This window comes from Lissotriton vulgaris, chromosome 6 (genome assembly GCF_964263255.1).
Source record: "Lissotriton vulgaris chromosome 6, aLisVul1.2, whole genome shotgun sequence".
Lineage (NCBI taxonomy): Eukaryota > Metazoa > Chordata > Amphibia > Caudata > Salamandridae > Lissotriton > Lissotriton vulgaris.
Genome location: NC_141694.1, coordinates 1379185923 through 1379203871, shown reverse-complemented (window position 1 = coordinate 1379203871; position 17949 = coordinate 1379185923).

Sequence of the window (17949 nt, the reverse complement as noted above, 5' to 3'; positions counted from 1 at the left end):
AATATTGTTTCATCATTATTTTTACGAATTTGCCTCCACATATCAGGTGGTAAAATTAGCCCAAAGAACAAATCTATATCCACAAGAGTCATCACACAAGACGAAATAGCCCCTTCCACCCCTTCATAAAATGCCGCCGGATTTTTCCGAAGATCAGGTAAAGAATTTTTCAACGCCATAACATCTGCTCTATTCCAAGGCGTGTATACCCAGTTATATACAAAATACCCTTTCGCATCTTTTGATAATTTATCATCATCTGTACCTTCCCCTTTAGGTGGAACATACAAGGGCGCAGCTTCACGCATAGGCATAACATGCAACGCAGAACTCTTATCTGAACCACGGAGAGAACACTCCTTAGCCTGCCCGTTATTCTCCAATTCGGACTCCTTTTGCCTCCTTTTCCGCTCCTCCCGCAATCTCGTCGTTTCGTCCCGCAGCTGGATCAGTTGCGTGAATAGGTCGTCAACATCTGCAAGATCAAATACACCTTTAAGCAAATTCTCACGATACACTGACAACGATTTAGGTTCTAACGTGACAGAAAGTTCACGATACGCAGCAACAACTTCATCTGCCAAACTAGATAAAAAATACATTAATTCAAGATCCGACCACGCCCTTTTCTCCGCAAGCAACTGATCCTGAGAGACGCACTTCTTATTCACTTTACGAGCCCAACTACGTAAATGTGCGGACCTCTCCGCAGTAAACCTGAGAGCAGATACCCCCTTCTGTTCCGACTTATCCTGTCCATCGTCCTCCGAATCTGCAGCTGGTGCCGTCGGCGAAACGTACGGAGGCGGTGACCGATCTAGCAATGAAAAATCATCAATTTCATTATTAAGGACAGGATAAAGCGGTCGGCGAATAGGAAATTGACCAGTCGTTTGCAATTTACGTTCCCGTTCCTCCATCTCTTTCTTCTCCTGAGCCTCCTTTTCCTCAAGCTGTAAAGCCTTATCCCGAGCAGCCTTGCGCTGCTCTTTGTCCGCCAAGGCAACTTCACGCTTCATTCGCTCGCGCACCGCTTTCTCCCACATTCGCACACAGTCAAACATGTTTTGTCTAGACCTGCGTTGGAACAAACATTGTTCCACAAACTGTACTTTTCGTAAATCGAACGACCCATATAGAGGCCGTTGTAATTCGGGATCGGCCTTTGTATACTTATGCCATAATTTGCTGTACATAATAGGGGGAAGGCCTAGTTTGATATACATCTCACGATTTGGTGTTCCCTCTGGGGGAGCCGGCTGTGCTTCCGCTAACCTAATTGTGGTACCCTCTCCAAGACAGCACATCCCTCGGAATGTGCTGAAAACAGGCATGTTCAAAAAGTATCACGAAAGCGTGACACCGTACAAAATGGCACTTACAGTACTTCACACAACTGTGCCGCTCAGAGGAAAAAAAACAAAGTTATAGAAACATCTCTACATGCCTGCCTATGTGAAGTGCACTACACATATAAGTTCAAAGATCACAAAATCACAATGTTAGCTAACTCAAATCAAAACGTAGATCGTAGGACTTCGGCAAGCGTCCGAGGACTACCTTACCGATCACAAATCATAGAACTTCAGTAAGCGTCCAAAGACTACCTTACCGAACACAAATCTTACCCAAATTCTCAAATGTCCAGATTCCAACTGCCAAGGTCTTGTAAGCCAAATCAGCCAAACGGCACTTTCTCAGCAACGCAGACACTCGAAAACTCAGTCGGAGACCGGCGCCACCTGGAAGGTCAGATCGGAAGGAAAGGAAGAAACACCGTGGCAGCCAAGACTCGGGTCACTCGTGGCAGCGCGCGTCCATGGCGAGTTTCCAAGCCTTCGTCACGACCTCTCCTTCGGGCATCTGAGTCGCCGATGAGTCCCTTTGTGGTCGCCAATTTGAAGTAATCAGGGTTCCCAAGGCCTACATGCTCCAAAGATAACCCACTTACACTCAAGAACTGTTGGCACGGAAACTGTAAAAGGCAAAGAACAAGTTTATTAAGACCCCATGGGGTGGTGGTACACTCAAACAGCACCCTTCGGTAATGCAAGAGGTATCACACCGAACACCGGTGTGACCCCGATTTATGTACAGTTTTGGGGCAATAAAAGATAGGCGGCACAAGTGAGAACACATTTTAGAGACATATATGGTCATGTTTTGGAACACCGCCAGCTCATTGGAGGGGGCACAACTCCGCTGGTCAGTTTGGCGCACATTCCTAAAGGCTTACTGGTCAATTGGGACTGCGCATGTGCAAGCTTGACCAGTACTAAAAATAGCCTGTTGCTGGGCAGACTGAAGTGGTCAGTGAAACGGACAATGGACTAAAGGGCACACCGGCCACGAGGCCGCTCATGATCTAAGATGGCCGCTGCAGTATTCAAAATGGCGTTCTCGTTTTCAGCCAAGTTAAGGAGGACAACGTGTAGTTTCAGCTAATCGCTAACGCGGCCATGCCAATTACGACATAGAGGTTGTGATCTTTTTGTCATGCGACACATTTCATGCATCAGTGTAACTGTGTATATCTGTCAACTGCTCATTACGACCACTAACAATTGGTTAAGCAAGCAAAGCATAAGTGCTGCATCATCTGTTGCGAACAGATGAGTTTAGGCCTTGACCTGCATGAGTTTATATAGTCCAAGAAAAGTCAGGCAAAAAGTAGGAAGTTTACTCCTGTAGCATAACTCTTTCAATTAGAGCTAATATCTGATTCAAAAGGAGCACTGGTAAGTTTAAAAATGATAAGTTTAAAAATAGTGAAGGAACTAGCCAAACCTCAAAATTTATATTAGGCAATCAATGCCTAGGCTCAGCTCTATTTTAAGTGCCTTCTTCACCCAAGCTTTTCATCTCTACTTGAATAGTGATGAATACCCTCCCATGTGGAACCATGCCCTGATACAGATCCCTCCATACTGTCCTATTATCATTTAATCTCTCTACTGACATATAAGTTTAAAGAATTAGAAAGGCTAGTTAATGCTGAGCTAATCATTTTTTTAAAAGGCAACAACTTGCTGTACTCTACTCAAACAGGTTTATGAAACAGCACTGAGTCCACCCTGTTGGCAGTAGTGAATAGTATCAGATTGGAGAAGACCAAGGCATGGCTGAATCCCAGATCCTATTGGATTTGTCTGCAGCCGTCAACACAGTCTCCCATAGCTTACGAATGCAGAGGCTACATGAAATTGGCCTAAATTTGGAAAACTTGCAGTGGTTTGGATCTTCCTTGAATAATAGATTGCAATCAGTACAACTGGCCCATTTCAGGTCCAAACCTCATTTGTCAAAATGTTGGGTCCCACAGGGCTCATCACTTAGCCCTCACTGTTCAATATCGATGTCTCTTCTTTGATGGGTATCGTCAAGGCCTGGGACATTGAGATCTTCTCCTATGCTGACAACACTCAGCATATTATCTCTATAGGTGAGAGACATAAAGAGACACAAAGGAATCTCATAGGCTCGCTCTCGGTAGTAGCTACATGGATGCAGTCACACTGTCTAAAAATCAATGCTGAGAATATGGAGATACTGATCTTTGGAGGGCCTTGAGAATCAGGGACGACTTCTGGTGGTCACTGTTCCTGGGCCCTGCTTCAAAACCACGGAGTGCAGTTATGAATCTTGGATTCTTAATAGCAATCCATGCAAGATCAGGTAAACACAACATGTAGAAAATGCTTTGGTCTCCTTTCCCTACTGCATAAGCTTTTCCGTTGGATCCTGGTAGAAGGGCAAAGGACAGTCAGTCAAGCACTAGTTATGAGTTGACTGGACTACGAGGATGCTCTATATCTAGGAATGGATGACTTCCTATTAATTCATCTGCAATCTATTCGGAATGTTTAAACTAAGTTATTTGACTTCCAGTACATAAGAGGGCCAAATTCAAGCTGATATATTATGTTCACAGGGCACTCTACGATATTGGCCCAGTCATTGTTCGTGATCAAGTGGCCTTCTATAAGCCTACACGAACATACCAGTTGGCAAACCTAGCTCTTGTAACTGTCACGCACACCAAAAAAGCTAGAATGGATGGTGCCTCTTTCAACCATTTAGTAGTTATCCACCTAAATTATTTGCCTCCTGAATCCTGCCTTACTCCGGTTATTCTCACATTTCAGAAGAGGTTAAAGACCTGGCTTTTTCCCCTATAAATTGACTCTAGGTTATGGTGCCATGCAATGCTTCATTCGGAGCCGGGATATCCCCTTAGTGATGAATGTAGCACTTTATAAATTCAATAAATGAAATACATTGGTCATGTTTTCAAACAGTACTCACATACTAAAAATGCATACATCCATAATCTCCACCAGGTGCAAAATTATGCATGTGCTATTGCACAATGGTCTTTTTATGATTCTCTATTGTGAACATATTTTTCCTTGTGGCAGAACCCTATATATCACATCGGAGAGATGCCTTATGCCATCCCCCCACCCCCTAAACAACCCCCGCCCGGGATACTCCCAGATCTGGCCTCTGGCAGTAGCTCATTTGTGAAAGTTTCTGAAGTGAGAGGATGTAAGGGAGAGGATGTAGCATTATGGCTAGAGCGGTCGACCTCGAAGCTAGGTAACCGGGTTTTAGTCTCGACAACGACGCTCAACATCCTGTAATTCTGGGCAAATCTCCCCGTGCCTAACAAAAATGAATGTGTCCTTCTGTAACGAAACTGGGACTCATGTAAAGTGCTCTGATACCCAATTCGGGTCTAGTTCGTGCTATATAAAACTCTATTAAAAAAAGTGGAAAACCAGCTATACAGGGTATGTGAAGTAATACATATTTGTGAATATTCATCTACCTTTGAAGATCTATCCTTGAGCAATGCCTGGATGAACACCCAAAGAATCCCAGGGGATTCACATACCTTTTCGGGTAGTTTCCAACCATTTAAACTTTGGATGTGTACTCCTTTATAAAGACAGAAGTATCTGCCTTTTAAAGGTGGCAATGCAGTGGAAAATACCAATACTTAACTGGGTAGGGTAATTAAAAGGGGTCCTCCGCGGGCAAACATATGTTTCCCATGGCAAAGCAAGAAAAAGTGTAGAGTGTAGGAAGTCCCACACACTGCATCTCTTTATGTTAAACGAGTGGGGAAAACCAAAATCACACATTTTGTACATTCCAAGCTTTTGAGCCTTCACTCAAAAAGATAGCTAAAGAAATATCCAAGCTCAAATTATTTACACGTTAATTTAAAACGTGATCTCAAAACGTAGTTTTTTTTGCCTAGTGATCATATTTGAGAAAATGTTAATATTAACCCCTTCACTGCGGCGGCTATTCCGCCGCAGTGCTCAGGGGGAGGGCGGCCGAGCAGCGGGCACATGCTGGTGACGGAACCGTTCCGTCACCAGCGTCGGTTGCGCTGTGCTTATGACGGAGCGGTTCCATCATGGCCCCACCCACTCAAGAGAACGCCCAGCGCAGGCGCGGAATCCGCGGCGCGCAGGCGCGTCGGGCGGGCCATGACGGAACCGCTCCGTCATCAGCACAGCGCCACCGCAGCTGATGACGGAGCGGTTCCGTCATCAGCAGGGAAGGGGTTAATGTCATTCCACAAAAGCACTATGTTTCAAATGTCTAGTCTTCTTCATAAGGGCGTTTAGAACACCAAGCTGGTCAAATAAAGTACATTTGATTTAGACTTCCAAAAATACAGCATTTTCCCTTGGAGGAAATTCTACGTGCCCTCATGCGAATAGTTTACATTTGTAAGTGCTCTTGTAGCTGTTCAATGATCACTTACATAATATTAATGAACATTACAGGCTCAATTCTTAGACCTTTTTGCACAATTGTCATAATATATGTGCACAAAAAATGCGAATGCAACAGTAACATCCACATCCTACAGCTTGATTCACAAACGTTAGTAAAATAAAGTTGGACATTTGCATCCTTTGGGAAAAAACCTTCGCTTGGAGTAAATTTAGGGCATTTAGGAATGCAGAAAATATCCCTGAAACTCTTTCGACCCAAAATCAAGAATGGGACTGGATTGCAAGAACAATTAATTCTAGACAGCCCAGCCAATGACAGTCCGCAGAGCGACCCGACAATGCCTCAAATATAAATCGGTTACTTAAATTGCGTGCCTTAAATATAAATCGCAGAATCGTACACTAAGGTGTTTAATCCTTAGATGTATATTTTTATTTTATTTGGATAGTTCAGAAGACTACACCGATTTTTACATAATCATGACAGTCCAAAGATTTACATACCATCAGATGGACCCATGTGGAATTCACGAACTGCAAGAGCAAAAATGTAGTTTACGTAATCATTTGTCCATGCGACAAACTTTACATCGCAAAAACCACACAACAGGTCTCACAAAGATTGGCTCAGCACAGATCTAGGATAAAACAAAAGGTTCTCAATGCACCAATGGTACAACACTGCATAGTGGTCAGTGTTATCGAAAATCAAGGTCCCTGCAAGAGGGGGAAATGTAGAAGCACTGTTATCAAAAAGGGAAGCGTATCTAATTTTAAACTATGACTGCGTGGGTGCTGGATTGAACGAACACATGAATGCCAGAACCAGTAACTGGGTCGAATGTAGCATAGACCACCGTATAAATCTAACAATCATAACACATGCTCTGGACTACAAGTCCCAGAAGCACTAAGTCACATGTTCAAGCTTTAAACCCCCTCGTGACTTGAACATTCACTCACTTGAGGAACTACGAAGCAGATAGCAGCGTCTCACAATGACTCCAAAGGTAAATGGCTTCAAGCGCTTCAACTAGATAGTATTCAAAAACGTGGCATCCCAAATCCTAATACTCATGTTCCGTGCATTATTTTTAGCACTAACGGCCCTCACGGAACAAACAAGAAAACGAGTAACGCCCCGTTCAGCAAAGGCTTGGTGTCCGGCACGCCCTGAAACAGAGTTCAAGTAGGTGTTTTATTCTATCAAAAAAACACAAAACATGCAGGACGATTAGATATATGTCCTACTAAAATGCAACTCAATTTAAACTTTTCAGCACAAACATCATTTAAAAGACAAGAGGTGGCGTCCCACGTTTGATAAACTAGGCGCTCTGCGATTAACTGAACACCAAGAAGTAAGTGTTTTCAAAAGCAGTTGCCTGTCGATCATTGTGAGGCTTTGGCTCCAAAGAAAATCGATTATTCTTAAAAAAACATGTTTGTTAACTTTGCAGCCCTAGCGACAGTCAACCTAACAAACTGAGATATACAGCTTAGACGAAAACGCTCTGCCTGGAAATCACGTGAGTGAAGCGTACAATGATTCTTATTAAATAGCGTCACATAATACCATCAGGAAACAGACACTATACCATTACTTCCATTGCAGAATACAACGAGTCCTCCAAGGAATCCGAAACACGATCAAGATAATTGTTAACCTGAAAAATAAGGTAATAACAATGCAGATGCTTAACTAAGATAGTGACAACATAGGTAGGGGTCCCAAACTAAATATGCCCTTCACTTATATTCACACAGGTACCCAGCCCGAAGCCCTGAAGAAGAGCCTGAAAAAGTAGAGAGACAGGCTCAGAAACGCTTTGGCTCACTGGCTTATTATTCATTCGTCTTAATTCCGAATGTTTTTTTGTCGCGCATAAGGCCTTCTTTTAAACAACTAAATATAATTGAATGCTATTGTGATATTTGCCTTTGCGCTATTAGGCCAAAACATAGAACAATAATTGCATTCTAGTGGCCTGATACAGAAATAGTGGACAGGGTACTTCCACAAAAAATGAAATTTGTTTGTTGAATGTTTTTGTTTTGAATTGTTACAAACGTTCAATTCCTTTCTTGTTTCACAGTAATGTGTGCTTGTACTCACTTGTAAATATATTTGTCTAGGTGTAGGACAGCAAGTAAATCTTCGGACTATCATAATTATGTAAAAATCGGTGTAGTCTTCTGAACTATCCAAATAAAATAAAAATATACATCTAAGGATTAAACACCTTAGTGTACGATTCTGCTCTAAATAAAAAAGACAGCAGAACAAAAAACAGTGACCGGGTCCTTCTTTTCTTCTGAATCAAACATTGTCCTACCCGGCCACAGTACTGGACAAAACCCCACTTGTAAATTGTGCTCTTGGAATATAAACGGTCTAGGAGCTAAAATTACCAACAAGGATCTATTGCTATATTTTCAGCAGTACGACTTAATATTGGTACAAGAAACTTGGGCCTTCAGGGTTTCAAATCATTCCACCTCCCAGCAAGGAAATCCTCAAAATACGGTCACGAGAAAGGTGGTTTAACGATATACACTTCGATTCAATCAATAAACCACGTAAGAGAGCTGCTAAATAAAAAAAAAATTTCGGGATCTGAAAATGGGATCATTGCGGTTCAGTTGGAAATATTAACCCCGGGATCCGGTAGGCAAGAACTAACCGTGGTTAATATCTATCTGCACCCAAAAGGAAAAAAAAACGCTGCTACTACCCTGGTGACAGAACTGAACAAACTAGTAACAGAAGTGGACAATCCGAACCTAATTGTATCAGGAGACTTTAATATGTCCCTCTCGAAATCAATAGGAAAGAACTACCCAATGGAAGATTATTTTCATGTTAGGGGGATTCCACCTCTGGAAGCATGCCCGTGGGGAAAACAAACAAATGTATCAAAGAGCTTAACAGAGGATCTAATCAATTTGGGTCTGATTTCGGTAAATGGCCGAATGCCGGGGGACCGTCCCCAAGCAGCAACCTTCCACAACTCGACGACATCAACAGCAATTGACTACACCTTTTTGTCCTTCTCACTGTTTGTATTAGTACAAAACTTTAAAATCGGAATATCTGACTGCAGCGACCACCTTCCGCAAGAATTAATACTAAGAGCCCAAGGGACAGTGATAACACTTCCAGCAATTGGCCCAATGCTACTGACCTCAGGAAAATGCAACAGAATTAGGTGCAATATCAGCGATCCGTACCGATTAACGCAAGAAGCAAAGATGAGCTGGGAAAGCTCCGTCGAGCAGATCGACAATAAAATACTCGCCTGGGAATCCTTCCTGAAATCCTGTGGCCTAATAAACACCAAGCCCAATTTCGTTAAAGAAAGTGTCAAACGGACATGCCAAAGAATAACATCGCACTGCTCGACCAGCAACCCAAAAAATTACCCCCAATCCATTTTAACGCCTGATTTAAGAGCAATAAAAACAGCGATCAACAGCACGCTTCGTGGGCTGAGAAAAGAGGGAAGAGTCAACGGCTTAGTCTCCAAATTGAGAACACTAAAATGTAAAAAGAATAAAATCCTGTGGTGAATCAAACAAGAAGCCACGGAAAAAACCTGGGCAAAACTACTTTATGATTCAAAAAATAACAACTGTTCAAGATTTTGGCACACTGTCAACAAAATTGATAATCCGAATGCCCCCAGAGTGAACTCCCATATTACAGAGGCAAGCTGGGTAAACTACCTGTTCAATCACTTTAACAACAAAATGCCAAGCACGGCCCATAGAACTCCTGAATTCTGCAACCAGACCGCGATGATTCAAAAACCTTCTGTTGCGGACATCAACTTCCCAGGTACGATTGAGCAGTTGAAGGGACGAATTGCGAAAGGACGGAAGGAGGGAGCCCCAGGCCCAAACGGCATCCCTCCTATTATCTACAAACAAGATCCATCCTATTGGGCTGAACAAGTGCTCCCAGTCTACATCGACATCTGGATGACTGAACAACTTCCGTCTTCCTGGAATGGTTCAATAATTGCCCCTATCTATAAAAAAGGCAATAAGAACGAGCCTAAGAACTACAGACTCATAGCTCTTATAGATATAGACGCTACATATTTTTCTGGGCTACTTTTGGAAGAACTAACCACCTGGGCATCAAACAAAAAATTAATCCCCACCAACCAGACTGGATTTCAAAAGAATCTTGGGACCTCGACGAATATTCTAGCCCTTTCCCTGCTGATAGACGCTGCCACTAAACGCAAAAAACCATTATATGCGTGCTATATCGACTTCTCAGCTGCTTTTGACAGCATCGACAGAGGGAAACTGTGGTCAAAACTCTCAAACTGGGAGGTGGACTCCAAACTACTCAACTTATTGATTTTACTGCATTCAGACACCTGGATCCAAATAAAACTGGGGTCCGGCAATTGCTTATCCAAAGAAATCCCAACCTCAAGAGGGTTGAAACAGGAGTGCGTTCTCGCGCCGACCCTGTTCAACCTCTTTATGTCTGGACAATTCCAACCATCACGCCCCAAAGCTAGGGGGCCTTACATTGTCGAATTTATTATACGCAGACGACCTGATACTAATCAGCCTCACCCCAGTAGGCCTGCAACATCTCATCAACACAACTAGCACATTTTCTGAAAGAAACGGCCTGACCATAAATATGGAAAAAACAAAGGTGGTGGTCTTTAATCAAAAACCAAAAAAGCCAACATTTCAATGGTCTCTGCACGACTACAAAATTGAAACAGTTAACGAATATAAATACTTGGGGATAACCTTTGATTCCAACGCCTCTTTCCACCGACATGCAGCAACAATAAAAAATAGAGGGACTTCACTAGCCATCGCCTTAAAAAATATCAATAAAAAAATAGCGGGCCCAAACTTAATCCCCTTGCTGGACATATTTCGCGCAAAACTGTTACCATCAATAACATACGGCAGCGAATGTATGAGAGGGAGAGATGAAGACATTTTAGATAACGTGGTCAGCAAAACACTTCGAATACTTTTCTCACTCCCGCCGTACACCTCCCCAGCACAGTTAAGGCTGGAGTTTGGTTTACAGAAGCAGCAAATTGCGCGCAAGGGAGCGTATGCAAAATGCTCGTACAAAGTAAAGAACGATGTAACAGACTCCCTGAACGCCAAACTTTGGAAAGAGCTGAAGTCAAACAAGGGAGCCCCCGCAATGGTGTATCTCCAAGCAGCCATAAAAACCCTTGTATTAAAAGACCTCTGGGACTCGGGCTGTTCACAAAAATGCTTCAAACGCCTGGTCAACAAGTCAGTGAAAATTCTCTCTATGAAAGAAGACAAAGCTGCATTAACTAGGAGATCACACGGGTGGTTCGCAATCCAAGGCTACACTAGCGCCTCACCTCAGCCATACCTCAGTCCCAGCTTGTCAAGGAAGGTGAAGGAAGAGTTCCTGCGGCTGAGGATGGGGGTAATCCCGTCAAAAGTACATCTTCCCCCATGGAAACGCCTGGAATTTAATCTCAAATGCAGGCTTTGTGACAATCCAAAGGAGGATGTTTTACACTTGTTATGCAGCTGTAAAGCCCTAGACAGTACCCGAAGGGGCCAACTAACTCAGCTCTGGAATCAACACGGCGTGCGAACTCGCAGACAAGCCCTGTTGATCAGCTTCAAGGGAGAAGATATCCAATTAGCCTGTAGACTAGTGCGTTTCATGAAATCAGTCAACACACTTCAAAGCTTAGAGGCCAGTGATTGAACTTGGCTCAAAAAGATCTGTTTTGGCACTTTAAGAAACCCCCTTTTTTTTTTTAACTGCCAAAGATCCATGGCCCAGAACTCAGAGGCCAGAGATTGAACCTGAACTTAAAAACCATCCGTTTTTGCATTTTAAGATATCTCTTTTTTAGCAAACAAAGACTCAAATGTTGAAGGCCCTTTTTCTCTTCTTTTTATACAAATCCAACGTATTGTATCAGCTTATTTGGATATTTTATCCATATTCTTAACTTTCTCTTATTGTTTTTAACTGGGTTTTTTTTGGTAACATTTTTGATTGTGTATCTCTTCTAGTTTCTTTTACAAAGAGTAATTGCAAAGATTTTCATTAATCATGCAATAAATAAAAATATATTTATTAGGCCCTGAAACTCACCAAATATAGAGCTGAATAATCCATGGTGTTTTCATCTAAAATGAAATAGAGGCAAGGGTCCAGATGGATGAAATTTAAGCCCATAGATAAATTCTTGCTGTTCAAGGTGATAGCATGCACAAAACCTGCAATATAAATGGATCACACATTCCCTGCTATGCTAGCAAAAAAGATCACCAAGAAACTTAACTCATCATAGCTTAGTATCATTAATACCTCACGTGAGACACTGGGCCTGACTCAATCAAAACGAGATATGCTAAGTCTCTACTAAAATCCAGAGAGTGACACAGCAAATCCACAACTATAGACCCATCCCCAGTCTTTTACTCTAAGTCAAAATTCTCACAAGATCTGTGATTAGCCAATTGACAATGTACTTAACATAAAATAGCTGAAATGGTGACTTCCAATCAGGCTTCTGACCAGGCCACCATAAGGAAACAACAACCCTCCATGTAGTGTGTAATGCCGTCAACGTCCTTGATCGTGTTGATTCCTCTCCCATTGGTCTTTTAAATTCTTGGCAGCATTTGACACCACTGACCATAACCTGCAATTCATCACCCTACAGAAAAGACCGGAGTTGAAGACATGGTGCTGAAATCACTCCCCTCCTTACTCTACTCCATTTGGTGTCTCATAAGAAACAACCTTCATTTCCTATTGTTTATCCTGTCTATGGAAGATCTCGTAGATCTTCATAACAAGCTTGGTGTTGACTATCACAAGACACTAATGACACATGGTTTTATCTCAGAATTGACAATAATGAAGACCTGTTCTTTCTATATAACTGTACTAATAAAATCATAGTCTGGATGCTGCACCACAAACTCAAGAATAGTCCAATTGGAACTGCCAATCAGGCCTCCTCCACATGGGAACACAAGGGGGCATATTTACAAGGGGATAACCACTAGAACGTTACTTTTAGCGACGTTCTGGTGGTGATATCCCCATCTCGTTATTATCAAAGCAGCATAAAGCCACTTAACGTGGCTTAATGCCGCCTTGTAAATAAGGCCCCTTTCCATGATTCACTTAGCGTAAAAGGTGCGTGCAATGCCTGTTGTTGTGGGTGTTCCACCGCAACACCCATTGCTTTTTGAGGCTGCCCCATATTTCCAAGGCTGGGGCAGCGCCAAAAGCTAAGACCAGGAAATCCCTGGTCTTAGACGGGTGATACAAGGAGAAATTATTATTTTCTCCTCGTTTTTGCTCTTTCCATGTGTGGTGCATTCTGCTCATCATCACCTTTCAAGATTCTTTATGTTTAGAAATTTGTCCCTTCCTTCTCATAAACAATTGCCCCTGCCTCGCAGGTACCCTTGCAACATGGTGCAAGGGCGCCTGGACTGACGGTAGGCAGCTTTATTATTGCCAGCACTAGGGGAAATATAGGTGTACACCGTATGTTTGTAAATACAGTGCATCGCTGCGTTAAAAAATGTGCAGTGTTTTGGCCTTTTCTTGCAAAATTCCCTCAAGCAACCCCAGAACAGGTTAAATTTAATTAGGTTTCTTTAGTGATGTATAGCTTGAGACCTGTGACATGGTGAGCATGGGGCCCACTTCTGGGCATAAAAGTTCCACACAGGCAATTTACTGCAACAAACAACTAGGTGATTGAAGGAATGCTTGAATTAATCTAAAGCATTGGTTATCACTGGTGGCCCCTTTCTAGCTCATCATTTTCCATCCACTATGCCACTATAGATTGCACACAGCCTTGATCCTGCTCCCTCAGGAACATCCGAGACCTAACTGCAAGGAGGGGCCCCTCCGGATAAGAACATAAGCAACAGTAGAGCAGTGGGGGAACTGACTTGAGTAGCCTACCCCCAAAACTTCATAACCTACAAAAGAGAGAGGATATTGGTGACAGAAGCAATGGAGAAATGCAGATCTTGTGCAGAGGGGCTCATCCCCCTTTGAAAATTCTTGATGGCTCATGGGAAGAATTTTCGCTGAATGATTTTAACACTGCTGCCATTCATGACCAAGATTCCTTTGGCAGGGGCAAAGTTAAAAATACGCTTCTGGTACAATCGTCCCTGCCTACTGTGTCGCAACCATGGTTTCCTTGTATGACAGTGTATGGCAATGTATAGCAGAAAATATAACCCAAATAGCCTGATCGGTTTTCACCCCTTTGGGGTGGTGGGGGTAATTCACGTGTAAATTTCATAATCTTAGACGTTAGAGGAAAGTCTATTGGCAAATGGCTACTCCTAGGGGAATCAGGCCTCCGATATGGCAAAATCAATCACCTCAATGGAATTCCATGGTTGCTACTTAGAAGGTATCCTGCTCTAGGATTGCATTCTAATGTGATCCACAAGCAGGAATCAAAATTTAGAATAACCTTACCCTTCAGTTTGGTAAACACCTTTACAGTATTGTAATATGTACATTACAAGGCAAAGTAATGTTCACAAATGTCAGCACATCATCTATAAAATTATAAGCAAAACCTAATGATTTCTATATTAAAAACCAGAGAGCCTATTTTAAAATAGAAAGCTACCACTATAGACGAGTTTGCAGATTTCATTGAAAATTGATAACTAAAAGCCTTTTCTATAATCCTTTTAGTGAATTTGCTTGATAAGTTGTTTTAAAAGATGATTTAATTTATCTAGTATGCTTGTGGGCATAAGGAGTAACTGCATAGGCTATTATTGACATTTCATATTATAAATGCAATTCAAACAAGCAAACAGGTTTTGTATTTTAATGAAAAGACCAACTGTCACTAAAAATAAAAACTCTCTTTGTTCTTGACCAGGTACCTTTGAAACATATTTTTCAGTCCCAAAAGAAGTCTTGTATTTATAAAAACTCTGTAGCATAATTCTATTAGTATCTCTTACTAAGGGTATCTCCTCAGCCTGTGCCTTTAAATATCTTCTGAGAGCAAATGTAGGTTGTCTCTATCTTTCTTGGTATATTCTATATCTATGGCAATATCATATTTCTTAAGTTATTTAATAATATTTCCTTAATCTCTTAGCAATACAACATTCACTTATAAAAATGTAACTTAAACACAAATCTGCAGAAGGAGCGTCTTCGCTTATGAACCTGTTAAAACATTTAATTCTAAAAAACGTCAGCTTTAATCTCCAAGGCTTGCAATTCTATTTCAATTCATATTGCTCCCATTCCAATAAAGTTAGCTAAATTAAATATTTATCTGAAAACTTTGACTTGAAGAGATTTAAAGTTAGGAGAGTTTACCAAAACAATGCCAAAATAGCCATATGTAATAATTGGACAAATCTTTTGTACATTATGATGTTCTTTGTTGTTTTGTTTATCATTCACTGCTACATCTAGATATTTATAAACTTTAACCCTTTGTAATTGACCATATCTAAATACCAATCCTAATTAGACTTTCTTTCTAAAGTACATTGTTTGGGTTACTTTGTTAGTAATTAATGGGAACTGTCTACAATTACCGATCTCACCCAAGGGTACTCATACCGTTATTAAATAAAATAATAAATTTGTCTGAGGCGATAAATAGGCATTTTCGAAGTTGATTTTTTTACTGCAATAGTTTCCCAGCGCTTCAAGTTATTTCTGCAAGTCTATGGGGTAGTAGCCTCTCTGTGCAAAGCAAGATATTTCCTTAATACCCATCTATGGATATCCTCCTGCCGTCTTCATTATTTCATGCAAAAAAAGGCGGAACTACAGCCAGACAAGGGCACACCCTTGTTTGAAGCCTTGAAGCCACCAAGAGCAGCTTTTTAGTTATCTCACCTTTTAAGGTAGCTTTGTCTTTCTCCCAGGTAATACTATAAAGAGCAATAATAAATAAAAGAAGAAATTGTGGAATACTAAGTGCTTCTAGTATTTTCCTAGTGAACGATTATTCAAAGTAATAAAAGTTGACTTAAATTCAACATAACAAACCAGCAATGAACCATGGATGGAGAACTTCAGTAGAATTTTTTGAGATAAGTATAGAATGTTGGGTGCCTAGTCTAATTTTAAAGCCTGCTTGTTTAATCTGTATTAATTTCTTTTCATTGGCTCACGCTTTAAGATGACCATAAACAATCTTCTCAAAATCATAAGAGGTGAAATTTAATAAAATTAGCCTATAAGAATTTGGATCTCCATAATTTCCTTGTTAATAATCTGGTTTAACTATTGAGACCAACTTTGTTTTTGGGAGCTCCCCTTTTTCCACTATAAATGCAAATAACGTATAGACATTTAGGGCCAATAGCTGTCTGTCTTCTTTAAGGACCAGATTCAGTAAACCATCTGGTCCCATGGTTTGATTATTGCTAATGCTCTTAATTATGCAAAGCATTCTTTTCTATTTTTCTTTTTTTTTGATAACCGTTATTACAAGAAAAGTAGTACAGTTGCAGACCTACAACCACAGGGGCCGGCCGTCAGCAACAAATACCAAAGTTGCAATGTTACACAGCTCATCAGCCGACAACCCGTGGGCCCGGCAGCGATGTCACACAACATTGTAGAGATCCTGTGGTGATAGGAAGGATAAATTAAAGGTTTCACATTTTACATTTTATAAAACAAACACACAAACAAAAATTCAGAGGCAATAAACTATACAGTAAGTGGCTGTCCCAGGCAGGAGGGGGAGCGATCCCAGCTAAATGAGCATATTTGGCGAAGGATTAAGATCTTGGGGAGCGAGGGGGGCCGAGAGCAGGCAAGCAAATCATAAACAATAGGATGTAAGAGTCAGGGAATGCACGGTCAAGGGGACAGAGGAATGTCAGGGACTTCTACAAAAGGGGGGGTGCAGATCTCTCCACGATACGAGTTCCATTGGCTCCATATCCTCCCCCACTTCTTGGGCCTACCCCGGGCAACATACACAATCTTTTCCCTGAGCATGCACTAGTCCATGCTGTCTTCCCATGTTGAGACTAGAGGTACCCTCTGAGACCCCCACAGTTGAGCTATGTCCCTTTTCGCTATGATATTGCCAAGGGTGGCCCATTGAGTCTGAGCAACGCTATAGTCATTTGCTCCCAGACATTCAACAAACAGCATCTGGCCTCTGGCAATAATGAAACACCCGTCATCTCTTCCATAACAGCATGCACACGGTTCCAAACTACCACAACATCCGGACACTCCCACAAAATATGGAGAAAGGTAGCAAGATTACCGCAGCCGCGCCTACACAACCCATCCACAGAATAATCCATACATATCAGGCGTGGACCCGTGACATAGACTCAGTGTAAAATCTTCAGTTGCACCAGCCGGAGATGCGCCGGAATCGCGACCTCCTTGGGGGAAGATATAGCAGCCTGCCAGAGTCATCATCCAACTCCAGTCCATCGCCGGTCCAAGCCCCCCGAAGCTGCACGAGTAGGTCCGAACGATCATTAATGAGTTTTTTGTAGATGAGAGAAATAGTGCTGTCGGGGACGTATCCGTCAAGCACTCTATCTTCCAGTGGAGAGGACTCTGGAATAGTAGTTCCGGCTGGAAAGACCAACTCAAGCGCATGGCGGATCTGAATATAACGAAAGTGCTCCCTATCACCTAATGCGTATTCTCATTTGAGTTCATCGAAAGTTTTGATTCTGTTCTTGACCCAGAGATCGCCGACATTACTAATACCAATGAGGTCCCATTTGTCGAACCCTTTTGTCGTCCAGAGACTGCCCAGTCTCTCTGCCGCGTAAAGCGGGGTATCTCTAGTCAGTCTGTCTGACCACCCCGTGGCAGCGGTTGCACTACCCCACACCCATACCGCAACCCCGGTAGGGCCAGTCAGATTCTTCCTAGCCGATATAGAGTAGAGCGCCCTATTATAGTCACCTCCCGGTAGCTGCCATCTACCCATTTCGAACGCGGGATTTGGGACTGGGCCGTACATTGTGAGGAAAATTAAATTTCTTTGGTCATGTTATGTTCCCTAGCGTGTACCCCACCGACTCCATGTACCAGCTTAAAGTGCATGTAACTTCCCTCCTGTGCCAGCTATGAAGACGCAAATACATTTGCGTCCAACGTTAACTTGTCCTCTTTCAGATCCACCAT